Below are 10,618 nucleotides of genomic sequence, written 5' to 3'. Positions count from 1 at the left end.
TTTTTGGATTAGTGATCTTTTTATATATGTTTCGTTATGGATTTTGTACCTTCAAAAATTGAACGGATTAAATTGCTTTTATTATATTTATTTTTTATTTTTTACCAAAATTCATTATTATTAAATAAAGATAAGGGCTCTCTCTCTCTCTCTCTCTCTCTCGCGCGCGCGTTGAAGTAAATAATAAATGGAAGTAAATGATTTTGATTAATAACCCTAATAAACATATTTTATAAGCCATAAATAGATTATGATAATTAGGGGTTTGCAACAAATGGCACAAACCTTATAAACCATTCACACCGCACTAATGCGCTTAAAAACTTTTGCGATGCGGTTTGCGGTTCATAGTTTTGTCAAACCACCCTATACGGTGCGGTTTGTGGTTTGTTATTATAAAACCAGTTTTCAAACCGCACCGCACCACATAAATACTATTAACTAATATTGTGTGTGTGGTGTGTGTGTGTATATATATACACACACACAAAGAGAGAGAGAGAGAGAGAGAGAGAGAGAGAACGAGAGAGAGAGAGAGAGAGAAAGTTAGGTTCAAATATGGATTGACATCTACTGTGCTGAAGTGTGGACAATGTTATTATGTGATAATGACAAAGAAAATATGTTGTTTGATAATGTGAATACATTCAATCTTACATAACTATTGCCATTATTACACATTCTCACTAATTAAATTGTTATAAGGTTATTATAGACTATTTTTTTATTATTCTCATTCTGTCACAATGTTGTCAGAATGTTAATTTAGTTGCATTTTGTGAGAATGAAAATGAGTGAAAATCGATGCATGAGAACAAAAATGAATAAGAATTAGTGAGAATGCATAAAAATGACAATAGTTGTGTGAGTTTGAATGCATTCACATTAGTAAACAACCTATTCTCTTAGTAACTGTCACATAATAGCACCGTCTACACGTCCGCATAATAGTTGTTTATCCACATTATAACCTTGTTATATATATATATATATATATATATATATATATATATATATATATATATATATATATATATATATATATAACATCCCAAAAAGCAGGATATAAATGTTTTTTTTTGTTTTTACATTAATAAATCGTTAATACAGATTGTTTCCATAAAACCAGAGTAACCAATATTTAACAAAACATCATTAAACCAAGGTAATTCATATAATGCGAAAACATGTGGTGTGTGCTCTGCAATCATCCCGAGCTCTTCCATTTGAAAACCGGAGTACCAGAAACATAAACTGAAAATCGTAAGCACAGAGCTTAGCCAGTTCCCCATAATACCATACCACATACAACCACAGATTATCATACACATACATATAGTTGTCATGGGTTCCCCATGGTCTTTACCTGGAATGTCATGGCCTTCCCCCCATGGTCTGACATCCAATTGCCACGGGCTCCCCCCGGGGTCTTCCATGTAAGTATCACAGAGACAACTAGCATACCACGTAACACGTAATGGGCCGACATTGGTACATGCGACCCATGGAGTGAGAATACTCACCTCGTACTGATGAATCATACAGAAACACTCTTGGCTGCTAGCTGGCAGATCCACGAACTATCAATAGCAAAACAATACCAAATTAACAATTGGGTTCTAATCCATAACCATAACTCCATATAGCCCTGTCAAAAATACCTGTTACCCGAATTACCCACCCGATTTTTTCGGGTAACGGGTAAATCGGGTCGGGTAAATCGGGTATCAGGTTAATTTTTTCGGGTAAGTGGGTAACCCGAATTTTTTTTCAGGTTGGGTAAAGGGTAAGTTGTTTGGGTTTCGGGTATACCCGATTACCCGAAATATATATAAGAAATAATGTCCCTTCATGAGTTTATCTAACCCTCCCAATTCCCAAATCCCAATTTCCCTCGTTGAGGCTCGTTCTATTTTCCCCACGTCAAAAACCCCTCGTACCTCGTCTGCTCTTCGTTGGTATTCGTCACCAATGGATGACTATATTGAAGTAGAAGATGAGACGATTGAAGTTGACAACCCAACCAATGATCAAGTTCCACAAGAAAAATAGAAAAAAAAATAAAGAATTCAACCCAAGATCGAAAGTTTGGAAAGAATACTTGATATCTCAAATATTATTGAGTAAAAAATCTAAATGTTCAAAGTTTAGCACGACATACTTATTTCATTACATTTATTTTTAGGTGCCACTAAAAAATTAAAAATCGGGTAATACCCGAATTACCCGAATTTAATTTGGGTAAGGTAACGGATAAATTTTTTTATATGAAAAACACGAATTACCCGACCCGAATTACCCGAAACCCGAAAATTTTACCCGATCAACACCCCTAACTCCATACCTGGGGTAAAAAGACCATTTTACCCCTAACCTAGCCTTGCCCAAATCTAAGACCCAAACTTACAATCTAAAAGGTCCAAAGATCAATAAATCAACTAATGGCCCAATTTTCCAAATTGGGCCCAAACCCTTACATGGGCCTTACCCTAAGGCCCAACCATTCTTTCTAGTCCAATACACTTTGCTTTTCGATAGCCCATTAACCGATAATTATCCAAAGCCCAATTATGGCCAACTTATGGCCTAATTTTCCAAATTGGGTCCACGCCTCTCCAATGGGCCTTATCCTAAAGCCCAATAATTTCCTTAGTCCAAAAGCCTGCTTTCAGATGCCCCACAAAGGCGCACAACAACTAGGTCCAAGAAATGGCCCAAACCGAGGCCAACGATTACGAAGTCCATTCTGATTGAGTACGCAGGGCATACCCAGCTGTAGGATGTGCGTACACGCTTGATGGCTTGTATGTTGCACGTACAGGCTTGTATGTTGCACGTACAGGCTTGTACGCCCAATGTACTCCTCTATTAAGCCCACTTTTGCCATTAATCACTTAATGCCTAGCCTAAAGGTCCAAACCATAGATCTGAGTCCTAAACAATGTCTAAACCCATAAACTTAGTGACTTTGCATGCCCCAAATGAACCCAAACTCAAAATATAACATTCTACTATCATGAAAATGGCCCCAACTCTTGGATGGATGGATTTAAACTCTAAAGGTGCCAACTTTATGGACCTTGAACCTCAGAAACACTAAGAGGGGCGACTCAAAGCTCCTGGAATGCAATCAATACCACTAAATCTCATTCTTAGGACCAAAATGAACCAAAACTCATAAATTGAGATCTAAGACATCAATGATCAAGTTCAAAGCTTTTTACCCCCAACAAGCTAGAACTGAGACACATAAGCAAGATCCATAAGCTCTTCCTTGATTCCCATCCTTGCACCAAGCTCCATCTTTTTAGAAATGGACAAAATACACCAAAAATGGACACCATAAGCTCAAGATGCAACCATGAAGGCTTAATCACGATTTCGAGGGTTTTAGAGGGTGGGAGCTAACTTAGGAAATGAAGAAAGAGGCTAACATTATGCTTATATAGGGTAGAACCCTAAAATTAGGGTTTTTTATTTTCCCCCTCGGACGCCCAGCGTATCACCTCGTATGCCTAGCATACGAGGTCTCGCACCCCGACCCAACCTTGCACCTACGCTATGCATTTCTTCAGCTCCAACTTGCGTAACCCCCTTTGCCTCGGTACGCCATGCGTACCACCTTGGTACACCCCGTGTACTAGGGTTTTCCCCAAACCCTAATTCATGTGAATACCATAATTTTCTCAATATAATTCCGCATCCGACCATCCTTATATCCATGAAAAGGTATCGAGACGCTCAACACTATTATCAATTCATACCCGCCATAAGTTATCCCGAACGAACATCTGCTTTCCATAGAAACCCAAGCTAACAAATTACCAAAATGCCCTTTGATTCCAAAACACAAACCGAATACCCGAACCATCTGAAATACCTTATCTAACCCCCAACTGAGTTCAAAAACCAACTCCTCGAGGATCTAAAGCCTGCTAATACCCAGTCCTTGATCACCAACCCAAAATGGGAACAATTCAAAACAAGATCTTACAACTCTCCCCCACTTGAGTTATGTTTCGTCCTCGAAATCCGTCCTTACCTTTCCCAACACGTCTAACAATATGGACAACACCACCACAACCCGAGAATACTACAGCCATCCCAAGGCAACCGAAACCAACCCTAGCAGAACTTACCAAACCTGAAAAAGGAATGAACCTTAAACCCCTTATAGAAGACCACTTCTATCTTTCCCGAAACTCGAAACCTCAAATTGATCTGAATTCCCGAAAAACCGCCCACACTGAACCACTATCATACCATTTCCTCATGAATACCATACTAAACAAAATTCTCCCAACTCTGATTATCTTGATGCTTCCATTCGAACAAAACCAATAATCATATATAACCGCATAATACTTACACTTGACAGAAGGCTCAAATAATCCTTTTAGTAGAAGATTCCTGCCTGCAATGGTTAAACTCATACGAGAGCTGCGCAACATGGTCCAATCAGCCACTTTGAGATTATTTAATCCAACTACGAGCAACTTAACATACACCCTGAAATACAAGCGACTACTCACACGAAGCTCAGATCACTGAAACCACTCCGACTTGTCTTGCTGCCACCTAGTTGATTCCCAAAAGCAGTCGAGACCGCCCTGGTCCCAACTTGTCTGCCAACTATTTGAATCACTGGACTCCTACCCGATTGCTGAACCAAAAGACACACAAACACACAGTAGCCCCATGAGACTTCCGAGAGCAACCTTATATGGCGATAATACCCCAAACCACATTAACACCAAACCTACTTCTAAAAGAATGCCATGAGACCAACTATAGTCTCATAACATACCCGATCTCCAATGACCTACCTTCTCCTGATTCCAAACACGTTGAGGCCCTCTCGTAGAAAGAACCAACCCAAGACACAACATAACGGCTCAATTTCTATCAGAACTAAACTCATTCATTACCCTTTAACCATGCAATTGATTCCCTTAGCATATAGATACCCCAATTCTTATTCCACTGAAACAAAATCCTATGCAAAACACGTGCGATACCCGACTCTAGTTCTTACCCAAAACCAATTTAATACTCCACTTACAACCCAAGTTTCACAAATCTGCACTTGCATTTCACACCACAACTTTTTGATTCCCGATGAACCCTTACTTGACTGATAAATAATTACCCCCAAACCATTTCTGAGACTACCAGTCTCGCACTTGGTCCAACCACCAGGTTGCCAAGAGTCCAAACAGTCAGGCTACCTAGCCTAAAACTCCTTTGCGTCACACATTGATCCCACACATGATCCCACAGCTCAAGATCTGATACCTTGACCCAACGGTCTCTACCAGGACCCACCTAATCTTTCATAATCACACGGGCCTCGTCCATGGGTCCTACTCATCTAAAGCTATACAGGCCCGATTCTGACCCGGACCCCAACGGTCATCAACCCAAAACAGAGAATACTCCTTGACAACCCTGACCGACATGCCCAAGGCTCGAACTGATTCCCCATCACACTCGACCATTTCTAATAATAGTTTGCCTCAAAGTGGTGATTGTTATGATCCCATTGCAGTCTTACAACACCTCCAACCAACCATGGTTACCACTCATGGTCTTACCATACTGAAACCAACACAGTACCACACATCCTGAGTTGAATCCTACAACCAATCAGGAGTTCGGGTCATACATTCGAATCCCACGACCTAAAATGAATAACAATGGAGATGTCGACCTGTGCTCGGGAGTTTCCTAAACCTCCATCAACACAACCTCAATCTGAACAACCACTTAACTCTCCCCAACTTGGTCTTGACGAAGGTCTCCCACCTTTTAATCCTTATGGATTTCCGATCCATCTTTCTCAAATGGCGTGAACTGTCCCTACGCTAAAAAATACTAGCGTTCCATTGCTAGCCAAATTCATCGATCACCAGATTCTTGAAACCCTGACGGATAACCTTGAAATCTCAATCTACCTAATAATCCAGATCACCTCCCACGATACTATACCAATTCGGTGATCTCTTATGCCGGCGACTAAAACTCTAACCCTTGCCTTGAACTGACAGATCTTATCCCACTTCCAATACCAAAGAATTATTGGATTCTAACTGAATGCAACCCAGATGAATATAAAGCTCCTATAACACTTCTAATGACCAAACAACCCATACAACTAACACTACCATCTTCCCGTCACTGCACCCCTCCTAGAAACAGCAATGCTTGAACCCAAAAGTTCTTCCATAAGCAACTCTGCTCCTACCGAAATAGATACTACAACCACCGAATCTTGATGATTACTATAGAACTAACTCGCCAAATCCTAACCATATACCTTCCACACAATTCCCTTGAACCGATCTTGAACAAACCCAGAATATCAACCCAACACATTAGAACCCGCTACACAAGATACAACCCCCTCGATAGCCCACTAATGATTTATGGCATGCAAAAGATATAAATCAATTCTCGAAGATATACCTGTGGCGATAACAGATCAATAAACTGGAGATAACGCTTACCCAAATCAATATCAAATCCCAAGCAACCTGAAAACTGATAATAACCAAAAAGAACACAAAAGATAACATGCCTACCAAATCACCTGACGGAGTATGGACCTCCCCTGTCTGACACTACAATGACCGAATCTTCTCTACTGGGGCTCCTGCCCTATCCTCACGACTATCAGAGATCCGCAAAATATTCGTAGCAGGAGCACTCACAGCTCCTTCCCTTCTCCTCAGACAGACGACCCTCTTGTGGCCCACTTAGTCATAGAGAAAACATAACGAGCTTGCCCCTGAGGACAATCCCTGTTGACATGATTAATCCTGCTACAAGTACTAGAAATATTCATTAAATATGTAGTTAATTATTCACACATCAAAATACCCCACACTTGGTTTTTGCTTGCCCTTAAGCAAAACTGATTTTATTATCATCATATCTAGACTTTAGCTACCAACATCGTACAAGACCATCCATTTTGATCCTCTCAATTACTCCAAGAACACAATGCATGTATTTGTGTCTATATGTTTCCTAAGAACTTCCCCAATCCTAAATACTCACAATCTTCATAAACACTTGCCCACTTCTTTTGAACAACACTCATTTTATGCATCCCTCCAAATCTATCCCATGAAACTTTCTTAACCTCAAGGTATTTTTGGTTAAACCCCAAGCATATATATGGAAGAATAATGTAGAATATAAAAATACAATAAATAACTTGGAAAATTTCGCCTTATTCTTGAGTCTTCGATAATTTTTGAACTTTTCTTCGCATTTCTTGATCTTCATTGCTTTAGAAACTCTTATTTCTCAAAATTTTGCAATTTTTTTCTTTTTCTATTTTTTTCTTTCTCTATTTTTTTTTCTTTTTTTTCCACTCAAAACTAAAAATCCTAAAAAAACATATGCTTAAAGAAAAGGAACTTAACTTCAACACTTATTGGTTAGAGGTATTAGTCTTAGTTGCAATGACTATATAAGCTCTCCTGGATACATTTTTGGTACACGATGCTAAACATATTGCGGTCCTCAAACTAAGTAAGGTTGTGTGTTCATTCCATGATTTCACTAGGATAGGGAAGCCACAAATACACTATAACATATATTGGATCAAATAAACATTGAAACTCGTATTTGATCATCCCACATAACACTAGCAACCTAGATCTCAACATAACAATTTGTTAACTAGATTTAGTTTTTAGATTATTATTTCAAATCTTTCTAATAAAGTTTTTTAAAATCCTAGTCATTTTTTTTCAACTTTTAATCAGAATGCTTGTTTTCCTAGATTCAACCCCCCACCATACACTTAAATGATGCATTTTCCCCATTGCATGCTTAAGAAATTATAGAACATAAATTAAAAAGGAAGAATTAGAACAAACTCCTCTGGGGTAGTAGTGGCGAGATCACATTTTGAAAGTGTGTGGAAATCTTGGACTTATCGTATTAAGGTTGTAAAGAGTACTTCTGTACCTTCTTCTTGTCAATGTGAATGTGCCGGATCGGATTAAATCAAATAATAATTCTTCAAAAGTGGGATGAACCGCTCCCACGTCATGGGAAAGCACCTCCACGACGTGGTGAAAAGTTGGAAGTCGTAATGGTCGAGCAAAATAGCGTCGTGGTGTAGTCAGATGCAGTCGCGATAAAATAAATTACCATGACATGGGGATGATGGCCACGTCATGGTTCTGTCTCAGATTGTCTTGTAAGATCGAAGTAATGCACCGACTCTTCGTAATGTTAGGACCATTCTCATATTTTCTTTCAATAAATATTCTTCAAAATGTTCTTTTCTTCATCATTTGGAAACCCCACACTTATCTAGAAACATGGTCTTCAATTATGATCTTCAAAAGTTTCACGACTTGTTCATTCGGTAAGCTCTTCACCGCTTCACGTAGGTTGATACGAATGAAAAGAGGAAAAAATTTCATCTTCTCAATTCACTTGTTGATCTTTTGGCTCTGGGATTCTCTTCTTCCAAACACAACTTGGGATGAATTGTAGCAGCTTCATGGGTCATTATTAGCTCAGAATGAACATCTTCTTTGGTGTAGATCACCATGACATTAGGTTGTGACTTTGGGGCTTGATTATTAGGTGGTAATCTCTCAATGACAAGTGTGCTCAATTGTCCAAGTTAAGTCTCTATGTTTTTAATGGAAGATTGATGATACCTCACATTGGCATTCGTAGTATCATATCTCTTTTTAGATGATTCTATAAATCTATGAAATACCGACTCAAAATCCATCTTCTTTTCGGGTGGTGGTTGCTCTTTTTGATAGAAACCTCTATAGGTTTGTCTATACTTCTAATCCTTTTGCTTCTTGTACTCTTCATATGGCAACCACTCCATCTTGGGCTTCCTCCAATATTCATCATATTTGTCACCACTTGAATAGAACACTTGTGCCTTCTTGTTCCCATTTTCATCCAAGTCACAATCTTTAGTCAAATGTGGACCACTACAATTATCATACCCAACTCTTGTTACATGAATGGATTGATCCAATTTTGTCATTCGCCTATCCATAGAATCTAATTTAGCTATGATTTCAGCCAAGTTCTCATTCCATCCATCTCCTTTTCCCTCTTGTCACACCGTCTCGTGGGTTATGGTATTCATGTGAGCGCTTAACAAACTCTTCAAGTAATTCTTTTATAGTTTCTGGATCCTTCTTCGTCATTGACCCTTGTGAGTCAAGAAGTTTTCTAGTAGTTACATTCACTCCATCATAGAAAATGGAAACTTCTTGTTGAACATTAAGGTCATGTTGAGGGAAACTTCTAATCAAGCCCTTATATCTCTCTAAAGCTTTATACAATGACTCCCCAACCTCTTGTTGAAAGTTAACTATCTTCTTTTTGAGCTTTGAAATCTTCGAATGTGGACTAAATTGCTCAATGAAATCATCACGAAGTTTTTCCCATGTGGTAATGGATCCGGGTGAAGAGATTCCAACCAAACCTTGGCTTCACCGGTAAAAGTCACCGGAAGCATCCCTAGTAACATGGATTCTCTTGGCACATTAGGGACATGAAAGTAGGTTGCAGTGTCTTTGACCTCATCAATGTGCTTGAAAGCATCTTCACACTCTTTCCCGACGAAAGGTATATCCTTGAGCATGGATAAAATGTGCCCTTTGAGCTTAAAACTTCTCTTGGCTGGTATCTCAGGTGGAACTAGACCTGTTCCATGTTCTTCACGTATCCTCTTCTTCTAATTGCCCATCATAATTCTCGTAATATCCGTCATCTCATCTTCTATGATCTTTAACTTAGAATCATTTGAACATCCTTTAGTAGAGGATTCTGGCTGGTACCCTACTTCCTTCTTGAGAACCAAATGCAAAACCATATTTTATTTGGGTTTTTGTTTCAGATTCTGAGATAATCTCCAAACCATATTACATATTTCCTTTCACCAATTCAAAACCCCAACCTTTTCTCTTCGTCTCCTTCTTCTTTAGAATCAAGATATGTGGAGATTTGTGGCTTTAGTTATAGATACCGGTTAACTAACAGACAAATAAACATGCATACACACATGTGTTATCAGAAACGTGATGGTGTTGTGACAGTCGTCAGAGAAATAAATATGATGGTGGTTATCGGAGGTACGAAGGAGAAACATAGAACGGGGACGCCTACAATGGATATGGATATCAATGAATGTGGTAGAGAACACTAACCTAGTATGTGACGGTTATGAACTACAACATCTAGAGTGTTAAAGGATGTTCGGAGGTGGATGATGGTGTCGGTGGAGCATTATGAGCAAGAAGGAGTTGGGGTTCTTTTTGATCTGCATCGTACGAAGAGTGTGGGTGTGTGTGTATGTGTGTGTGTGTTAGAGAGAGAGAGAGAGTCTTTGTGTGTGAGCCTATATTTGTAACAACACTTTAAATTAAATACAAAAAAACACTAAAAAATCAGAAGGGTAATTTAGTCTTTTCAATTTTACGAGGGATCTTATAGGCAATGAAAGATACTCAAAAGACCACCGGTCCAAAATTTAAAGAGTTTAAATGTTTTTCCTAAAAAAATATATACTATATGGACTATTTTTGCAGTTTTGTTTGTAAATAATAATAATAATAATAAT

At 38.7% G+C, this 10,618-nt stretch overlaps 1 non-coding gene across 1 annotated transcript; it reads left to right on the top strand.

The window, feature by feature from the left end:
• The first annotated feature begins 9,279 nt into the window (after nucleotides 1-9,279).
• LOC145071569 (small nucleolar RNA R71) lies at nucleotides 9,280-9,386 on the top strand. Its single transcript, XR_013690575.1, has one exon. It is a non-coding gene; the product is annotated as a small nucleolar RNA R71 (small nucleolar RNA).
• The last annotated feature ends 1,232 nt before the right edge of the window (nucleotides 9,387-10,618 follow it).

This window comes from Lactuca serriola, chromosome 8 (assembly GCF_051521515.1).
Source record: "Lactuca serriola cultivar US96UC23 chromosome 8, Lser_US96UC23_V15, whole genome shotgun sequence".
Lineage (NCBI taxonomy): Eukaryota > Viridiplantae > Streptophyta > Magnoliopsida > Asterales > Asteraceae > Lactuca > Lactuca serriola.
This window is presented reverse-complemented; position numbering and strand designations above follow the sequence as displayed.